The sequence below is a fragment of the Delphinus delphis genome, chromosome 14 (genome assembly GCF_949987515.2).
Source record: "Delphinus delphis chromosome 14, mDelDel1.2, whole genome shotgun sequence".
Lineage (NCBI taxonomy): Eukaryota > Metazoa > Chordata > Mammalia > Artiodactyla > Delphinidae > Delphinus > Delphinus delphis.
Window position 1 is genome coordinate 47,996,628 of NC_082696.1, and position 21,419 is coordinate 48,018,046.

The 21,419-nt window shown below is 42.0% G+C and overlaps 1 protein-coding gene, 1 non-coding gene and 1 pseudogene across 2 annotated transcripts in view; 2 read left to right on the forward strand and 1 right to left on the reverse strand.

Annotated features, from left to right (window-relative positions):
• SLC16A10 (solute carrier family 16 member 10) overlaps positions 1 to 21,419 on the reverse strand; it is a 137,177-nt gene that overhangs the window by 97,168 nt on the left and 18,590 nt on the right. The gene's annotated exons all lie outside the window — the stretch shown is intronic.
• Positions 7,997 to 8,069, forward strand: TRNAW-CCA (transfer RNA tryptophan (anticodon CCA)). The gene has a single exon. It is a non-coding gene; the product is annotated as a tRNA-Trp (tRNA).
• LOC132436988 (mitochondrial dimethyladenosine transferase 1 pseudogene) lies at positions 13,543 to 14,595 on the forward strand (annotated as a pseudogene).

Genomic DNA, 21,419 nt, shown 5'->3' on the forward strand with positions numbered 1-21,419 from the left:
ATAACACTGCTTTTAAGGTCGATAATGTGAGCTTTAGTGCGGTTATAGAAACAGAAAGATCTTTGGATTAAAATAAGTCTCTGCAGATTTCATGATCTATTTAGATCTAGTTGAGGAATTTAGAAACAAAAATAAAGACTAATTCAGAGTTAAAATTATGTTTATTAATAAAATTTAAGGGCTTCCCTGGTGGTGCAGTGGTTGAGAATCTGCCTGCTAATGCAGGGGACACGGGTTTGGGTCCTGGTCTGGGAGGATCCCACATGCCACAGAGCAACTAGGCCTGTGAGCCACAACTACTGAGCCTGTGCATCTGGAGCCTGTGCTCCGTAACAAGAGAGGCCGTGATAGTGAGAGGCCCGCGCACCGCGATGAAGAGTGGCCCCCACTTGCCACAACTAGAGAAAGCCCTCGCACAGAAACGAAGACCCAACACAGCAAAAATAAATTAATTAATTAACTCCTACCCCCAACATCTAAAAATAAAATAAAATTTAAGATATTTTAATAAAATACTTTTCTAACTATATTTCATCTTCCCAGTATAGCAGTACTAAGGTTAAAGTATGATTATCTCTAATGAATTGTGCTATTTAGCCATCAGCACTTATGAAACCAAGTGCCCCTAAAACGGAGTTCCCTTACCAAGTTTATAACTACTCTCTCTATCCAAAACTTTATGCCCTTTCTTGTCCCCTCTGAACTCAGTCCTGTGCTAACTGAACACTAATCAACCAGAGTCCGATGACTAAGGTTGCTGTTGTAGATAACATCGTTAATGTACTAAAATTGCTGTTGTCGATATTATCATTAAAGTACAAACTCTGGTTGTCTCTCCAGGACCAGGTGAGCTCAAAGACCACCTGGCAAGAGATTTGTAAACCGGAGACATCCTGACTCCGAAACCACAACTGAGAAATGTCACAGAGATGTCACAAGACGATGAGGAACCCCAGCTTCTCTGTTCTTCCCCTTTGAAACACCCCCAACTCTAAGACCATGAAGAAGCAGATCTGAGGCTTGTCTCACACTCCCTTGCTTGGCGCCCTGCACTAAGCCCTTACTTTGCTACAGACACCCGCTGTCAGAGTTTGGCTTTCTGTGCCACGGGCACATGAGCACACTTACAATTCAAAGTCTTACTAATTAACAGTGAGGAAAATTTCCAGATACTGCACAATGAACTGAACTCTGACAGTTATTAATGGATGAAACTGCAGAGGTAGGAAAAACAGTTGATAAGCAGAGTTTATAAACATTGGTTTTTCCTATAGAAAGTCTGTAAGGAACATTTCCTACTTCATGTCTTCAGAGATTTATTTTTACATCATACTAAAGATCACACTAAAAATTATCACTCTCTGCCACTCCCACTCAGTAACCTAAGCCAGAATAAAGTTGTAGGGATTCAACGAAGGAAAAGCACTCTATTGGGGAAATTGAAAAACTTTTAAAGTGTTTTTTTTTTTTTCAAGCTATAAGTACAAAAGTCTATTTCTCAGCTATCAACCAACCCTGAATAATTAGGTTCAGAATGAGCAGATAAAAGGCCCTAACTTAAGAGCTGAAAGCATAGGGCCCTCTGTATTTCTATGGCCAATCCCACCACCCAAAGTTTACCTACTTCATGGCAACTACAAAGCCCACTGCTAATCAAGAACCCCTCCATCTTATGTCTGAGGATGAGATCACCCTGGACTTAGACCAATTTTCTCTTAGGACCTCAGGGTGTTTGGTTTGCCCTAATGCTTCCTGTCAGTGTGTCCCGGAGTAGAGCCCTGGAGCCCATGGCTTTTTCCCACCTCTGACCGGCTAACTTTCCTGCTTCTTCTCATCCAGTCCTGACCCCCCAACTCTGGGCCTTCTTGGAGATTTAAAAAGGAAAAAAAGGGAGGAGGTGGGATTTAAGCCAGTGTCTCTCTGATGGTAACATAACAGAAACTGTACTGCTCTTTTTCTGATGAATGAATGTTGGTGCCTCCTTTCGGGAGGGCATTTAGGTGAGAAAGGGCCCTTCGAGCTGAGGGTCACAGAAGTTAGTATGAAGAAGGACAAAAACAAATCCAGCACGCCAGGGAAACTATCTCTGATGAGGAGCTCCGATTCCTATTTGCCCCTTAGACCTACATCAGAATATTTAGGAACTTTTACTGGTTGTTAGTCTATTGGAATACAACAGAATCAGATGAAGTTACTGCCAACTCCTGATTCTGGGGTTCAAACAGTGAACCAAGTAACTGAGGGGCAGTGAGCCTCAGCCAGTAGGTCTCCCTGATTTAATCCTCACTGAATTAGACACCGAGGAAGGAGACTGTCAGACACAGATCCTTCTCCAGAGGGAGCAACAGTCTCAGAGCAACACTAACACATACCTGAGCGTGGGCATGAATTACACAAGTGAATAAATAATTGATCCAGAGGCTGAAAGGGAAAGGATTCTATTACACTGTAGTAATCTGAAGAGACTTCTTTGAAGAAGAAGAGAGAAAAATCCAGAAGCAAAGTTATTGTGGAACCAGGCAGAGATCAGCCTGCTAGGATGGGGACAGGTGGGAGGAATGGGCTAGAGTCCGAAGAAACGCCTGAAGATAAAAACACACACATGGGGAGTAATAAGATCCAGCTCACACCAGCTCCAAGATCATGCTGATCTTTTCAGAAGGAAAGTTAATATGCAACATGTGAGTAAAAGGCAAAGGTGAAAATATTATGCCACGAACAGGTGAGGCAATGTTTATTTTCTAAATGAAATGATTCTCAGTGATGAAGAACTGGTAGTAGATAAAATACCAACAACAGTATCTAGTCATTATGCTCAGCACCCCTCTCCCAGGAGATGGGCAATGGTCAGCAACTGAGGGTGAATCCAACCCAGCAAACAGCCTAAAAAGAACCCACCAATTCCCTCTGGGAAGCAGAAGCTGTGCTGAGTGTGCTAAGAACTTGACAAGAACCGGGCAACAAGAGCTCTCACCTAAACCAGGCGTTATGTCTGCATAGAAGAGCTGCACCTGAATGATCTCAATCAGAGCAGAGTGAGGCAAAAGGCCAGAGTTCCTCCCCAGCCAGCCACTGTGGAGAAGGGAGTTCTCACTGGTGCACAGCCCAACAAGCATTAAAGTTTCTCTTGCCTGGAAAATCAGTGACCCAGTCCAGCCAGGATCGCAACTCCTTTCTGACAGCATATTGGGTTCCATCTTTAAAATCCCAAATCATCTCCTTTGTCTATGCAACTGAAGTGGGTTTCTAGGGAATACCAAGAAGCAGACTAGACTAAAGCAAAGGGGCAGAGTCAGGTCCAGGTTTAGGACATATAAGAGCAAGACACGGGAGGCTGTCAATGAGGGGAATGCATGAGCGAAGGGCCGTATCTATCAAGGCCAAGAGACTCACAAGCAATCGTAAGGGCAAGCCATGGTCAAAAAGCCCATGGGCTCCCAAAGTGAGAAACCAGGACGTTGACAGGCACAGGGACAGGGGGACAGGAAGGAAACTTAGTTTGGAGCAGAAATCATTCCTGGCATTACATGCTCACGTAAAAACCACCTGCTTAGTATAGTAAAGATGTGTTCCTGTAGAATTTACTATATACAGTGGGAATATAGTAAATTCAGGGGAATTACTCTTCTGACCAAAAAGCTTCACAGGTCCGTTTCATCACACATTAGATTTCATGTTTGTATGATCCAACTTGAAGAGAGCTTACCTTTCTATCTGAAACAAATCAACAGAGGCCACTGAAACTGTGCAGTCACAGTAAAGAAAAATAAAAAGTTTTAATGATAAAATTCATGCTAATAAATATCTTTATGCTATGCAATGCCAGGCTTAAATGCAAATATAAGAATGTTTAACTTATATGTAGAATCACTGAAATTACACAATTTACATTTCACAGCCCATCCCCAGAAGGTACCTGGAGCTAGCCAGAAGAGACCAATTCAAGCCAGGCTCAAGAAGGTTGGAAGGAAGAAGAGAAGGTGCTATGTGCGTGCAGCCAAAGCAACAGCATTCCTCTGGGCACAAGGGTTCTCATGGGAAGAGCGTGGACTCTCAGGGGCAGGTGGGGAAGCGGGGCAGTGTTGCAAGCATACGCTCAGGCCTGATGGCTGCTGGCTTTTCTCTTCTGACCACCAACCAGACCAAGGCTGTGGGGAAATAGAGCCAGGTGTCTCTCCTGCCCATTGGCCAGTCACTGCAATCCATGCTAAGGGACACCCAAGGGGTTTTAAACCTCCACACCTGGACAGAGTAGACACCTGGATTGGGGGCGAGCTAGAGGTGGACACACCAAACGTGTCAGCGTGCTGCCAGCCTGGGGCAGGGTTGGCTGTCGCCACTCCCCACAACGCTGCGAGACATAGGCACCTGACCCCAACCCTCCCCGAGCTTGTACCCAGGCCCCAGCAGGAGGTGGAGGGTGACAGCAGAACATGGGCCTCCTCCTCCCCAACATGAGCCAGTCAGCACCCCAGGTGAAGGGTAGCAGTGGACATGGCCGCTGGCTGGAAGGGGAAGCAGAACAGGGCCTAGGGATATGGAAAGGTAGAACTGCACATGAGCCAAGGCCCCAAACCTCCAGCACAGGCTCCACTGTCCCACTGGACCTCATTTACAAAATAAGATCAAATATAAAATTATCAAGAATTTCAAGATGCTGACAGCAAAACATTAAACCAAGCACAGAACCCTTCTGAGCACAGAGCCCTTTGGGACTGCACAGGCCACATGTCGAGGAAGCCAGCCCTGCCTGATTCCCTGCTATAACATGAAAAAAAATTTTAAAGGAGGCTAGTCTGTAGCTTTCCACGAAGTTTCCTTAAACTACGCTTTAAATGGAAATGGAATAACAACACAATTTCTCTAAAAAATATGTTCTTCCAAATACAATGAAATCTTGATAATGCTGGTGCCAAAGAATTAAACTAATCCGGGCCTGCAGGGTAATTAGACTGCTTCAGCTCCTCCAACAGAGTGAGGGAAGCATGTGTGTCATTCTGTTTGCCAGGTTATTATTTGACCCGTGACTCATTTAAACTGGAGGTTTAAGAAGATGGTCGTATTGTATACACAAAATCACTTGGCAATAAACATTCCAAATACACTTTGAATAAATAAATAAATGAATAGAAATAATTGATTAAACACTTTATATTTTTTCCATTAGGAAAACAAAACTCCCACTTGCCTCATATCCCCACACACACACACACACACACACACCCCTTAAAAATTGTTCCCCATGGGCTTCCCTGGTGGTGCAGTGGTTGAGAGTCCACCTGCCGATGCAGGGGACACGGGTTCGTGCCCCGGTCCGGGAAGATCCCACATGCCGCGGAGCAGCTGGGCCCGTGAGCCATGGCTGCTGAGCCTGCGCGTCTGGAGCCTGTGCTCCGCAACGGGAGAGGCCACGGCAGTGAGAGGCCCGTGTACCGCAAAAAAGAAAAAAAAAAATTATTCCCCACAAGATAAGCTGTGTTTCAGAGTGGCTCAGATTATACCAGAAGTTCTAAAGAGTAAAAATAACCCTGACATCTTAAGATAGATTTTGTCAAATCAATTCTTCCTTTTTCTTTTTTTTTTGGCCATGCTCCAGTTCCCCCGACCAGGGATCCAACCCGCGCCCCCTGCATTGGAAGCTCGGAGTCTTTAACCACTGGACCGCCAGGGAAGTCCCACCAATTCTTAAAAAAAAAAAAAAAAAATTAACCATTCTGCAGTGATTGCAACAACTCTAATATCTTGTTCAAATACTAATAATCATCACTATGATATGATGGTCATCCTCTTTCCAAAAAGGCTGTCAAGTGAACTACAGTACCTGTTGGCACACAGCATAAGTTAAAGTTACCAAGATCAGTGCTTAAAATGGTTCATGGATGGGTGCTGGTCCATCAGCTACTTATTACCAGTTCACGACAAGATAACTAAATAAACTGAGAGTGTTTAGAAATATTTATAGCAATTTGAAAGGGGAGTTTTATGTCTGATAGATTTATAATATAAAATACAAATCCGGGGTTTCCCTGGTGGTGCAGTGGTTGAGAATCTGCCTGCCAATGCAGGGGACACGGGTTCGAGCCCTGGTCTGGGAAGATCCCACATGCCGTGGAGCAGCTGGGCCCGTGAGCCACAATTACTGAGCCTGTGCGTCTGGAACCTGTGCTCCGCAACGAGAGGTCACGATAGTGAGAGGCCCGCACACCGCGATGAACAGTGGCCCCCGCTTGCCACAACTAGAGAAAGCCCTCGCACGGAAACGAAAACCCAACACAGCCATAAATAAATAAATAAAGCAAACTGTCAACAAGTAAAAATAAATAAACATTATTATTAAAACAAAATACAAATCCAACATTATATGTTGCTTTTTCCTTTTTTAGTAATCTTGGACTGGAGATATACACACAATAACAGATTCCTATTGGCATTTTACTTTACTTCCATTTAAGGTATGAAATTTATACGGTATAGAAACTCAACTCTTTTTTTTTTTTTTTTTTCTGCGGTACGCGGGCCTCTCACTGTTGTGACCTCTCCCGTTGCGGAGCACAGGCTCCGGACGCGCAGGCTCAGCGGCCATGGCTCACGGGCCCAGCCGCTCGGCGGCATGTGGGATCTTCCCGGACCGGGGCACGAACCCGTGTCCCCTGCATCGGCAGGTGGACTCTCAACCACTGCGCCACCAGGGAAGCCCCTGTGTAGAAACTCTTAAGTGCAGGAAAACATATTGAAAATGCAAACGCTGCCAGAGTTATCTGGCCCTAAATTAAACTAAGTTAAATCTGTAAAACAGTGACATGTAGGAAAACTAACATGTCTCAACTCTAATCTCTGGTGCCGGGGCCCATTTTTGTGTACTTATGTATACTTTAAAACAATGTTAATGAGCACATTTCACACTGGTATTATGCCAGTGATTATAAGTAGACCCAGAGCAAAATGTCTTGATTATTTTTCCAAGAATCTGAGAAAGTATTACACAGAGGAAAAGGAGAAATGGAAGAAATGCTTCATGAAACCCAAACTAGAGATGTTGGAAGAACAATGTCAGCATCTTTCTCTGAATGTCAGTGTGATTCTGCAATATGAAAACGTGCAAATCAGCATTTATGGAGACAGATGCAAGCAATACAGTTGGGACCATATTTTTAATATTTCTAAATATTTTAAGTTAATTTCTATGATGGATGTTCCCCTTAATACTACTTAATGATTTAAACCAGCTACATATTTAAAAACTGCCCCTATGGGACTTCCCTGGTGGTCCAGTGGTTAAGACTTCACCTTCCAATGCAGGTGGCGCGGGTTCGATCCCTGGTAGGGGAGCTAAGATCCCACATGCCTCAGGAACAAAAAACCAAAACATAAAACAGAAGCAATATTGTAACAAATTCAATAAAGACTTTAAAAATGGTCCACATAAAAAAAAAATCTAAAAAAAACTGCCCCTAATCAGCTTTAAAAGAAATTCCTTTATCATGGAAATTATGAGTGTGGATACATAAAATATTTGAAGGAAGACATCCAAAATAATAAAAATAAAGACCAGAAATCCTACCAGTACCATGGTTTCCAAACTAGTAAGGTTATGGAGTTCTTTTGTAGTGTTCTTTAGTTTCCAAAATTCCAAGTCCTAGATAAGGCCTAGATACGATCAAGTTTCAGACAACTTTAAATATATTCACCATAACTGTTTTTCATTTTTTTCTGAGAGCCAGAGTTAACAACCCATGGCACAGTGGGGTTAACAGCAATTATTTAAGTCCAAAATAAATGCATCCTATTTTATTTGGCTTACTCACTCCTTATACTAAGAGGTGAAAATCTGCCTCTTCCTTTCTTATATTAGGATATCTACTGATATCTAAGCACACCTGTGTATTTGATTATAAAATCTAAATATAATACAAAATATTCCTGCCAGTACTTCATGACTTCAAAATGTCCCGAATGCAAACAAACAGCAACAATTTTTAAAACACTGTAGGGGACTTCCCTGGTGGTCCAGTGGGTAAGACGCCGTGCTTCCAATGCAGGGAGCCCAGGTTCGATCCCTGGTCAGGGAACTAGATCCCACAGGTTGCAACTAAAGATCCCACGTGCCACAACTAAGACCCAACACAGCCTAAATAAATAAATAAATATTTTTTAAAAAAAAAAACAAAAACACCATAAAGACAAAAAACAAATGACAAACTGGGAAAAATATTTGCAGCTCATATCACTGACAAATGGCTGAGCTTCTCTATAAATTAGGAATTCCTACAAATCAATAAAAAAGCCAACATCCCAGTAGAAAAACAAAGGATATAAGGGACAGTTTAGAAGAAGGAAATACAAATAAGTGACTCTCTGAACACAAAAGATCCTCAACCTTATCCATAATTATTATTAAAATTACCCATATAAGATACCATAATGATTACCAATTACAATTTTCCATAATATAATTTTACCCAGAATAAGAGAAACGTGTTATAATGAAATGCCACTCTTTTTCTAACACACTGTCAAAAGCTGTTAACTAATTGTGTTAGTGCAATTGAGGGTAAATTGTGCATTCTCATATACTACTTTCGGGAATGTATAGTGGCACCACCTCTATGGAGACAATATGGTAATTTTTGTTAAAATTATAAATACATACCAAAAAGCATATTATTGGGTCAAATGATGAAATTAAATTCAGATGGCATATATTAGAGAAATATATTGTATCTATGTTCAATTTATTGAAGTTAATAACTTGTGGTTATATAAGAGGATATCCTTATTTTGAGAAAATACACATTGAAGCATTTAAAAGAAAAGGGCAATAATATATTCAACTTATACTTAAATGGCTTAGAGAAAATGTTTCCTCGAATACATGTATGTATATGTAAATGCACACACACAGACACAGAGAGCACAAGAGAGAGTAGAGAGCAAATGATAAAGCAAATGGAATAAAATGTTAGGAGATGATAAAGGGTTTTCAGCAATTCTTTATACTATTCTTATTCTTGCAACTTTATTGTTAAATAACATTTTTAAAAGTGTGGAAAAATGCACATACCCTTTGACCCGTAACTTTCCCTTTTAGGATATAAAACCATTTGTCAACTCTTGCTACAGACGATGAAAAAGAATGAAGCATCTCTATGTGGTCTGACTGGGTCCATCTCTAAAATATATAATTTAGTTTAGAAAGCAACATTGAGTATTTACTACTTTTACCCTGTTTACTTCCAATTAGACTCTAAGGGGACCTATTTGTGTGCCGGTGATTTTTTTTTTTTTTTTTGGCTGCACTGCACAGCACGTGGGATCTTAATTCCCTGACCAGGGATCAAACCCATGCCCCCTGCATTGGGAGCGCAGAGTCTTAACCAGGGAAGTCCCTATGTGTCAGTAATATTAAGTTCAATCCTCTTTTCAGAACTCCTGGGCTGATTTAGCCCAGATGATAAGGTCTGTTCAGAAGATGTGGCACATGGTTACCAAGGACAGATAGCCCACTCAGTCCCCTTGATCTTGGCTTCGCTGAACCACACTTGCCTTCAGAGTCACAGCAAAGTCCCACCCCCATCTTCTTCAGCAGGACATCTGTTACTGTGCTTGCCTTTGGTCCCAGTCCTGTTTTGATGATTCTCTTTCCCTGGTTTCGTCCTCCTGGGGCCCTGTAGTATCTTCTGGGTGGGGATGAGGACATTTCCTTAGTCAGATCTGAACCAGCTTCTCTAGTTGTGTGGGGCAGGAGAGGAAAGTAAAATTATGTGCTCAATTATACCTATTCTCAACTGCTTTGCGCCCTTCACAGCTTCCTTCCTAGTGGTCCACTTCAGCAAAACCACCTGGGCTAAATCATCTATGGGTGCCACACAGGACTGAGTGAATGAATAAAAAGAGGTGTAAGGCTACCACAACTTTCATGAAATTCACTTTCCAGGTTGTACTTTGCCTTTTACTGTTTGCATCAGTTTTTCAATTATAATTAATTTCATAAAAATAGAGTAGATTGTCAACAAGAAGCCCTACAAGGCCAATGGTCTGAATGATAAAGTTCGTCTGTAAATGTTTCACCTTGAGGCAGCAAGATGCATTTACTTTATATTTTACATTTCTTCAATGACATTGCATATTTTTTCGTGTTATATTGTATTTCTTCTTTGGTGAGTTGTCTGTTGATATTCTTTACCTATTTTTGTTTTGGAGTGGTAGTCTTCGTAAAAACTGTAAGTTAAGATAATAATGACATCATATCCAATGTTCTGTCCATCCTGAAAAAATGGCCCCTAAAATGTCAATAATTTGGTTCTGCTCTCTCTCCCTTTCCCTCCTTCTTTCCTTGTGGTACAGTAGAAAGGGCACTAAATTTGGAGGCCTAAAACGCAGGTTCATTGCTGAGTCCCTGGGATTTATCTACTTACATATAAAGTGAAGGGGCTGGATTAACTGGTCAGCAAGGCCTTAGATGTCTAAAATTCTTTAGTCTTTTTCTATTCCCTCCCCAATCATCACCAGCCTCATTCTACCTCTGATGGTAAGATGACTTAACTGTGAGTTAATTATAGGACTTTTTTTTAGTAGCCATAAATCACTGGTGATGTAAAAATCAAAGGAAGAAGTACAGAGAAAAGAAATGGTCCTTCATGCCCTCAGAAGTTTCAGTTTCTTTGTAAATGATAAAATTAGTTAAGATTCTACCATCTCAGGGTCAGACTTTGGCTCTGTTGAGGATGGTAATGGCATTATTGCAAACAAATAGCTTCAAAGCAAATAACCAAATATTAACTAAAGCAGACACAGTCCAAAATTTTGGTTTATTTGGTAGTGCAAATGAAAAAGCTAGTCACATCAGCTCTGATCCTCCCACTTCTTGTACCAATCCTCTTCAATATTCTGATTTCCACACACTTGCCCTCAGCCAACTTACTTCTAAAAAGACAAAATTTAAATAATCAATTTGTGCATTGCTAAAGCAAAGCTGGTTTAGAGTGTTTTAGTTTTATCATCAAAAGGGCCACTACTTTGCATTTTCTAGTATCCCCCATCCTAATATCTGCTATTTTCTTAGAAATTCAAATTTTTCTTTCAAAGATCTGGCTGCCCCAAAAATATAATTTTTTTTTTTTTTTTTTACAAATGGTGAGGGGAGAAATCCACTCAAAATTCTACCATTCTAGTACAACTATTGCTTGTTTGTTTCTCCATATTCCCTTCATCTTTGTTCACGTTCATGCACATTTTTAGAGTCACAGTCGGGTGATACACCCTGACTATGTATCACCATCAAACATTTTCCATGTTGCTACATAGAAGTCATTATCATTATCAGTTGCAACATAATTCATAAAGTAGATCAACATCATTTATTTAACCACTTCTATAGTTGGGGGCATTTGACTCCAAAGTTTTACTCTTTTACAGTAATGGTATCGTGAAGATCTTCATGCATAAAGCTTTTTCTTAGGAGTCATTAGGCAAGGTCCTAGGGAATGAGATTCCGGGTTAAGTGGTGTGACTATATTTGGCTTTTTTTTTTAATTTATTTATTTATTTTATTTATCTTTGGCTTCGTTGGGTCTTCATTGCTGTGCGCGGGCTTTCTCTAGTTGTAGAGAGCGGGGGCTACTCTTCATTGTCGTGCACGGTCTTCTCATTGCGGTGGCTTCTCTTGCTGTGGAGCACAGGCTCTAGGGCGCATGGGCTTCAGTATTATCTTTTAATTCATACACAAAAACGGAGATGTAGAAAGCCCTCGGCCTTCCAACAACAACAACAAACCCCACTGCTGTGGTATGATAGATATAGGAAAAAGTCTGAAAGAACACAAAATCAAATGCAGTCGTCCCTCAGTACCTGCAGGGGATTGGTTCCAGGACCCCTCTTGGATACCAAATTCCAGGGATGCTTAAGTCCCTTATATAAAATGGTGTACATCCTCCTATATACTTTAAATCATCTCTAGATTACTTATAATATCTAATACAATGTAAATGCTATGTAAATAGTTGTAAATACTATGTAAATACTATGTAAATAGTTGCCAGGCATGTGGCAAATTCAAGTTTTGCATTTTGGAACTTCCTGGAATTTTTTTTCCCCGGAATATTTTCGATCCACAGTTGGTTGAATTCGCAGATACAGAACCATAGACATGGAAGGCCAACAATACTGTACTAGAAAGTAAAACAAGATCCACTATATATATAGGCTTTTGCAACTTGCTTTTTATGTAGCTTCTAAATATATACTTTTCATTAGGAAATATTTACAGCATACATAAAATTATAGGAACTCACCAACCAGCTTTATCTTTTTTTAATATTTATTTATTTTTATTTGGTTGTGCTGGGTCTTAGTTGCGGCAGGCAGGCTCCTTAGTTTTGGCACATGAACTCTTAGTTGCGGCATGCAAACTCTTAGTTGCGGCATGCATGTGGGATCTAGTTCCCTGACCAGGGATCGAACCCGGGGCCCCTCCACTGGGAGCGCAGAGTCTTAACCACTGCGTGACCAGGGAAGTCCCCAACCAACTTTATCTAACGTTTTGCAATATTTGCTTTAGATTTAAAAATATAGGGCTTCCCCAGTGGCGCAGTGGTTGAGAGTCCGCCTGCCAATGCAAGGCACACGGGTTCGTGCCCCGGTCCGGGAAGATCCCACATGCCGCGGAGCAGCTGGGCCCGTGAGCCATGGCCGCTGAGCCTGCGCATCCGGAGCCTGTGCTCCGCAATGGGAGAGGCCACAACACTGAGGGGCCTGCGTACCAAAATAAATAAATAAAAATTAAAAAAAATTAAAAATATAGAGAGTTGAAGCCCCTCGTGTGCCCCCATTATCTGTTTCCCTCCCTTGCTTCATAGAGATAAATCACATCCTGAATTGGCTATATATCATTTCAATGCGTGTTTTTATATTTTTATTACATAAGTATGTTTCAATAAAATATATTTACCTTATTCAATTCTAAAACGCATGCCTTTTCATATTATATCTCTAAAACTGGGATGCACCTTACAATCCACAATAAGGCACTACATCACAATTTAATCTGCAAGTTTTCCCCTTCGTCAGTGTACATAAAATGGGGGTGCATCTCAGCAACAGTGTTTTAGATTCTATGAAATGTGGTAGTATTTTTTCCTTAGTTTTTTTTTTAATGAAATGTAAATGGTATCATGTTAAACATTCTACAACTTCATATTTTCAACCAATACTATGAGATTTACCAATACTGTTACATGTATGTGGCATCTTTAAATGTTCTTAACTCACCACTACACACCACAAGATTAGGAGTCCTCTAGGTAAGGAGCAAGTCCTATGCTAGCTAGTGAAAATGGCAACCATTATTGCTCAAATGTGTGTGCTTGGCTAAAACAAAGAAAAGGAGTTAACGAGATGGAAATAAGAAAAAAGGGAAGGAAAGAAGATAAACAGAAGACGCTTCCTTGATACGTAAGTAGCTGGGGACAGCAGACAACTGCATAACTAAACACGATAATTCAGGAATAAAAATGATGACAGGAGGAAGGAACCGCGGGGAAGGACATGTGTGAGACCTGTGCGGCCAGGCCGGGGCTCATGGCCGCCTCCAGGACGCTCGGCACCTTCCATCTCCCACCATTACCCACAATTCGAGAAATCATTAAGTTGTTTAGACTGCAAGCTGTGAAGCAGCTATCCCAGAATTTTCTCTTGGACTTGAGGCTGACAGATAAAATTGTAAGGAAAGCTGGCAGTCTGACAAATGCTTATGTTTATGAAGTGGGCCCTGGGCCTGGGGGAATCACAAGATCCATTCTCAATGCCGGTGTTGCTGAACTTCTGGTGGTTGAAAAGGATAGTCGATTTATTCCTGGATTACAGATGCTTTCTGATGCAGCACCTGGAAAACTGAGAATTGTCCATGGAGATGTCTTGACATTTAAGATAGAAAGGGCTTTTCCAGAAAATCTCAAAAGACAGTGGGAGGATGATCTTCCAAATGTACATATTATTGGAAATCTGCCTTTTAGTGTATCAACTCCACTGATTATCACATGGCTTGAAAATGTTTCTCATAGAAATGGACCTTTTGCTTATGGCAGAACCCAGATGACTTTTTAAAAGGAAGTGGCAGAGAGACTTACAGCCAGTACGGGAAGCAAGCAGCGTAGCCGCCTCTCCATCATGGCCCAGTACCTCTGCGACGTTCAGCACATCTTGACAGTTCCAGGTCAGGCTTTCATCCCCAAACCAGAGGTGGACTCGGGGGTGGTGCATTTCACCCCCCTGACCCGGCCCAGGATAGAGCAGCCATTCAGGCTGGTGGAGAGAGTCGTTCAGAATGCCTTTCAGTTCCGAAGGAAATACTGCCATCGAGGGCCTGGAATGTTATTCCCTGAAGCCCGGCGATTAGAAAGCACTGGGAAACTGTTCCGCTTGGCAGATGTGGACCCTACCCTTCGACCCACCAGCTCTCTGTCTTACATTTTAAGAGCCTCTGTGACGCATACCGAAAAATGTGTGATGAAGACCCACACCACTTTGCTTACAATTTCAGAGAAGAATTCAAGCAAAAATCAGAAAAAAGGGGATGACAAGGAGAGTTACAGACTGTAGCTGCTACTTCAGGGTCTGGCAGCCAACTGGATGTTGATTTTCACAGTGTTGAACTTCTCATATGTGTGTTCCCCAGGTGTGACTTATTTCCCCTTTTAAGCTTGGTAAAGAGAATAAATATCATCAAACAAATTTAAAAGTGAAATCAGCAACTTAATCCATATCTGAATTAGACCTGTATTATGCCTTTCCATGGCTCTCTGTTTCATAAAAACACTCCCCGTTGACAGCCGACGTTAAGCTCTGGACGCTGAATTCTCGCTCGAGAACGGAGCTGAGATCAAGGTTGGCATTTTCCGATTGACTGTCCAGGGTCTGGTGACGCATCTGCGCCTTCAGCAGAGTTCCCCTGTCCGTCTTGGTGCTGTTGGCTTTGCGTTTGATGGCGCAGAAGTGCCCCCGGACCAGCTTGGGCTGCCCGTCCTCGCCGGGCGGCTGCTGAGCTGGCCGAGCGTCCGGGTCCTCCGAGATCCTCAGTCTCTGGAACTGGATCTCCATGTCTGTGGTAGGGCTGCCCTGCTTCCCAGTCTGGTAGTAGTCCTCCTCGTCGTCGCTCAGAATGTCGCTCTCCTTGATGAGACTGTCGGAGAAGTCGGCCAGGCCCTCGTGGGGGTGTTTCTGGGCGTCCTGTCTGCTCCCGGCCAGGGGGCAGCTGCTGCTCTGGGTACCACTGCTCAGGCTGCCCTCATCCGAGACCAGCGAGCTGCCCTTGCCCGGCTCCCCGGGCCACTCGCTGCTGGAGGAATTCTTAAGAACTTTTAAGGACCTGGATGAAGCTGCAGTGAGAAAAGCACATCTTCCCTTATGATAGAGGAACCGATTCCACAATGTGTTCATTTTTGCCTTGTAGGTTATCAGATTTAACATCTTAATTAAAATTTTATCACCTCACTTCAATCCTGGGACTATCCTGGGACTTGGGCAAAAAAAAGTGTAGATACTTGGGCTTCCCTGGTGGCGCAGTGGTTGAGAGTCTGCCTGCCGATGCAGGGGACACGGGTTCGTGCCCCGGTCTGGGAAGATCCCACATGCCACGGAGCGGCTAGGCCCGTGAGCCATGGCCGCTGAGCCTGCGCGTCCAGAGCCTGTGCTCCACAACAGGAGAGGCCACAACAGTGAGAGGCCCGCGTACCGCAAAAAAAAAAAAAAAAAAAAAAAGTGTAGATACTGCAAATATGGACATTTTTTATTTATGCTTATTTGAAATTTTAAGTTGGAATTTGGCATTTTTAGAGGACCAATTACCAGAGCTTAATTACTGAGAACAATAAGCTATAAACTATCATAAGGGCTAGGATTCCTATTACTAATGAATAAATTTAAAAGTCAGTTTTACAGCTAATTAATGAATAAATTAGCTCTTGCTAATGAATAAATTTAAAAGTCAGTTGCTAATAAAATCTAGGTTCCTTTCTTTCACTAAAGTACTTTGTAGTTTGAGAACTAAGATTACACCATATTTCTCTGCCCACCTTCTCACCTGTTTATTTCCCTTGCTGCTCAATTAAAAGTACAAAAATGCTTTTTCTCTCTCAAAAAAAAAACAAAAAACAAAACGATGACAGGAGGAACTGTTCCCTGGAAATCTGTGCTGTTGCTACTCCAGAACCCAGCTGGAGATGCAGTCTGCTCATGTCAACCAAGCAGGCACTAAGACCCCAGGCCCCACCCGCCTTTACCCAGCCAACTCTGCTCACTGACTCCAAGGGGGCCCAAAACCAGCATCAGGACAGGGCAGGCCCCAGGGACGGAGAGATGACAAACAAGCGGCATTTACGCAACAGGGACTGCAGTGTCAGTCTGCTTCCTCTGCTTCTGCTCCTCCCTGCCCCTCCATCCCACCTCCTCTCTCCACTCCCCTCCCCTGCTCATTTACGTTTACTCGAGGAAGTCTACTCGAAGACCTGTGTCCACTGTCTGTCTGTCTGCTCTCCTACACACAGACACACACGCACAATCATTCAGTGAAAAGCCATAATGATCACTCAGTACTAGATTTTGCTGATGAGACATAAGAAAATTTCCATTACTGGTTCCTGAAGCCAAACTCCAGTTTTAGCTTATTCGGAGTTTTAAAAGGTAAGAAAATAATAGGACCAGAGTTCCTAATAGCTTTTTCATTTCTCTTTCCATATGATACAAAAATACCTTGGTGGAGACAGATTTTATTTCTAAAAAAAGCCTCAGTGGCCAAACACACATACAGAGTCCTTACCTTCCAGAATCAGAGGCGTACTGTGATAAGTAGCAATATAATACGTCCCTGTAAGAATTAACACTTAGATTGTATTTTGCCCCTTTATCTCCATTTAACCACAAGCTTATGACACTAGTTTATCTAATAGCAGCTAACAGAAACACCCATATTTATGCATATTTCTTAAAAAATAAAAGTATTACTGAATTCATTAATAAATGTACCTTTAAAGAAAAACAGAATTCCTCAATTAATTTATTAATAAACTATATCTTTTTACCTGTAAGAAAGATAATATTTTAAACTCTAGTGTATTTTATTTAGTATAAGGTAATAGAACTAAACAGTCCCCAACCATTTTACTGATTTTCTTTCTCCAAAACATTCTGTAAGCCATAAACTCTGCAGGTGTTCTGGTGTTTTGGAGCATTCTGCAACTTAAGTTCCTGTTACTTGCTGACATATTTGATGTGTATTTGAACATAAATTATTGGAACATTCTTTCAACTGTCAAGTTTGATTGACTCACTTTCTGTCAAGTTATCCTAATTAACCCACAGCCTTCAAGCTTTGGGATTATTGCTGTCAATTCTGTACAGCCATTTGTTTAATGCACAGTCTGCTCTAATACCTTCCATGGTGAACCTGCAAATATAAACCCTTTTTGATTTTTACTCATTAACTAGACATTGGAAAGTGCCATGCCGTATAATCTGTATTAACGTGTGAATACAAGTTTTGCCTACTTCATACGAAGCATTCAGAAAGAACTTATTAAACAAATAAATCCTCTCAGTGAAGGACTTTCAGTTGTTCAAAAACTTCACTGAATGCCCACTATGGGCCAAGCACTGTGCTGGACAGTAGAGATATAATTGTAAACAAGGCAGACATAGATAGCCCCCGCTCTCATGGGCCTTCTACATTTAGTAAGGAAGACAGACATTAACACACAATTACAACCAAACAGAGAGAAAGCTAATGCCACAATTTGTGCCTTGCACAGCATCCGCCAAAGTTAAGCTCAGTACCTACTGTTATCACTACCTCAATTTCAAAAATACAAATAGTCTACCCAGTAAAGAACTATGTTAAAGTTATAAATCAGGAGTGATACAAAGGGAGGAAAAGAGATGACAGTCATGCTTCAAATTTAAGTTCTGCTATAGTGGTGATGGATGCACAACACTGTGAATGTACTTAATGCCACTGAAGTGTACACTTAAAAATGGTTAAAATGATAGATTCTGTTACATATATTTTACTACAATAAGAAAACAGCATTTAAAAATGGTATTACATTGTTAAATGTTGAATCAACTTCACCAAAGACTTATAGCACGTGAGTACTTCCGCATCTCAGAATGGTGCATAAAAGGTGGAGAGAAGAGAAAGCCATACAGCACACAGCTGAAAGCAGACAGAAAATGTGAAACTACTTTGCTTCAATTCTCTTCTAACTTTACTGAATTGTTCAGTTCACCTGCTCTGCTCACACAGTAGAGCACAGCTGAGAAGGAAAAAAAGAAAAAAAAAAAAAAAGCCACAACCTTAGAAACGGGTTTCACTACAAATTCACAATTTCCAATATTTCCAATCTCGGTTCAGTTCTCAGAACTCTTCTCAATCCTTTTCCTTAGCAGTAATCAGCTCCCAAACCTTTGCCACTCTCTCAAATCTGCTGTTAAGTCCCATGTTATGCTTAACACATACCCTCCTTCTCAGAGGAAGCAAAGGCCCCCTCAGTTTCCTGATCCTCACCAACCCTACCCCTCCATTTGTTTCCGTTCTTACTTTCCCCTCTCCAGGTCCTGAATAGGTGGCATCTCTGGCAAATGCACTGCCCCCCACCCCTCATCAGCAGCAGCAGCTGTGCTCTGAATTCCCGCATCTGTGACCTGCTCATGAATCTTATTCCATCAACTAGCCACTTGGTAACTTGACCTTCTCCCTCTGTACAGGCTCCTTCTCCTCAAGCTACTCCCATGTTTAAAAAAAATTGTTATTCCCCCCACCCCTGACCCTAATCATCTTCTAGCTACCACCCTATTTCTCCCCTTTCTCACTTCTAAGCTTGCACCACCATCCCTACCTCCCAGTCACTGCTCCACTCCCTGCACACCCAGGCCAATGAGTGTACGCTAGCTGAAGACATCAGTGATTTCCCAATGACTCATTTCAATGGACCCTCTTCAGTTTTTTTTTTAAATAGAAAATCTCAGCCATATTTGACTCTCTTGATTGGCAGTACCACCAATCACCTAAAATCACCCAAGTGAAAAACCTGCCTTTCCAGAGTCCTTGCATACTATTTCACCTCCTCATTCAGTCACACACACACACACACACACATACACACACAAAAATACATAGTATTATCCTCTTGTTAAATTTAAAAATACAGGTAAGCTTATAGAATAAAATGAAAATTAAAATAAGGTGCACGAGAGACAAAAACATATGTCCACACAAAGACTTGCACGCAAATGCTCATAGCAGCACTATTCATAGCAGGCAAAAACTGGAAACAACCCAAATGTCCATCAACATGTGAATGGATAAAAAATTGTAGTACGGGGCTTCCCTGGTGGCTCAGTGTTTGAGAGTCCGCCTGCCGATGCAGGGGACACGGGTTCGGGCCCCGGTCCGGGAAGATCCCACATGCCGCGGAGCGGCTGGGCCCGTGAGCCATGGCCGCTGAGCCTGCGTGTCTGGAGCCTGTGCTCTGCAACGGGAGAGGCCACAACAGTGAGAGGTCCGCGTACCACAAAAAAAAAAAAAAAAAAAAAAAATTGTAGTACAGGCATGCAACGGAATACTACTCAGCAATAAAAAGGACTGAACTGCTAGTACAGTTGTCCCTCAGTATCTAAGAGGAGTTGGTTCCAGCAACCCAGCAGATACCAAAGTCTGCAGATGCTCAAGTCCCTTATATAAAGTGACGAAGTATTTGCATATAACCTATTCACATCCTCTTGTATACATACTTTAAACCATCTCTAGGTTGTAACCCAGCAGGACCCTCTGGGGCCTTCCCGGGACAGACCCCTCCCCCATATCCTCTGCTTTAGCTCCTCTCTGAAGTGCAGATAATAGTGTCTGACGCACATTTCCTGAGTTATTTTACAGATGCTAAAGCCACCACCAAATGGAAGAAATTAACTACTTGACCATGAGCATGTAGCCCCCAGACCTAATGGCACCTGAGGATTGATAATGTTAACCCCTGTGACCCTGCCCTGTTACCTCACCATCAACCAATCAGAGAGTTGTGCATGAGCTGATCACACACCCTGGGACTCCCCTCCCACACCTGGCTTTTAAAAATGTTTCGCTGAAACCCATGGGGAGTTCAGGCATTTTGACACAAGCTGTCCTAGACTCCTTGCTTGAGTCTCTGCAATAAACGCTGTGCTCTCCTTCACCACAACCCGGTGTCAGTAGATTGGCTTTACCACCTGCCTCCGGCAGACCCAATTTGGTTCAGTAACAGGTTACTTATAATACCTAATGTAAATACTATGTAAAGTTGCCAGCATGTGGCAAATTACAGTTCCGCTTTTTGGAGCTTTCTGGAATTTTTTTCTTTGTATTTTCTATCTGTGGTTGGTTGAACCCAGGATAGCGAAACCATGGATATGGAGGGCCAACTGCATATGCAACGACATGGTAGAGTCTCAAAAGCATCATGCTGAGTGAAAGCTAGACACAAAAGAAAACATACTGTGGGATTCCATTTATAGAAAATTTTAGAAAAAGCAAAACTATAGTGACAGAAAGCAGATCAATAGTTGTCAGCGGCAGAGGTTCCAGGGATAGACTGGCTGCAAAGGGGCATGCAGCAACATCCTGGGGTGATGGAAGGCCCTGCATCATGACTGCAGTGGTGATTACATTACCTTATACATTTGTCAAAACTCATCAAATTGTAGACTTAAAATGGTGAATTTTATCATATGTAAATTATCCCTCAATAAAGCTGACTTCCAAAAGTTAAAGTGAGTCTTCTAAAATGCATCCTAGGGACTTCCCTGGTGGCGCAGTGCTCAAGAATGTGCCTGCCAATGCAGGGGACACAGGTTCGAGCTCTGGTCCGGGAAGATCTCACATGCCGTGGAATAACTAAGCTCATGTGCCACAACTACTGAGCCTGTGTTCTAGAGCCCACGAGCCACAACTACTGAGCCCGCATGCCACAACTACTGAAGCCTGCACACCTAGAGCCCGTGTTCCGCAACAAGGGAAGCCACCGCAATGAGAAGCCCACGTACCGCAACGAAGAGTAGCCCCTGCTCGCCACAACCAGAGAAAACCCGTGAGCAGCAACGAAGACCCAAAGAAGCCAAAAATAAATAAATTTTAAAAATAAAAAATATTTAAAAATAAAAAATAAAATACATTCTACTAAAGATTTCTGTGTCTGCATTTGTTTTCCATAGTCCTAATTCATATTTTAGTTCTATGGTAATTCAGTCCTATATAGAGTATTGTGTTTCTCATAATAATACAAATCCTTCTCTAACTGACTGGAAACAATACATAGAATTCTGTTTTATTTCCAGAAACCTTATCAAGGCAACAATTTACAGCGTAAGTGTGTGAATTTTATTATTATCAAAATGGGAGT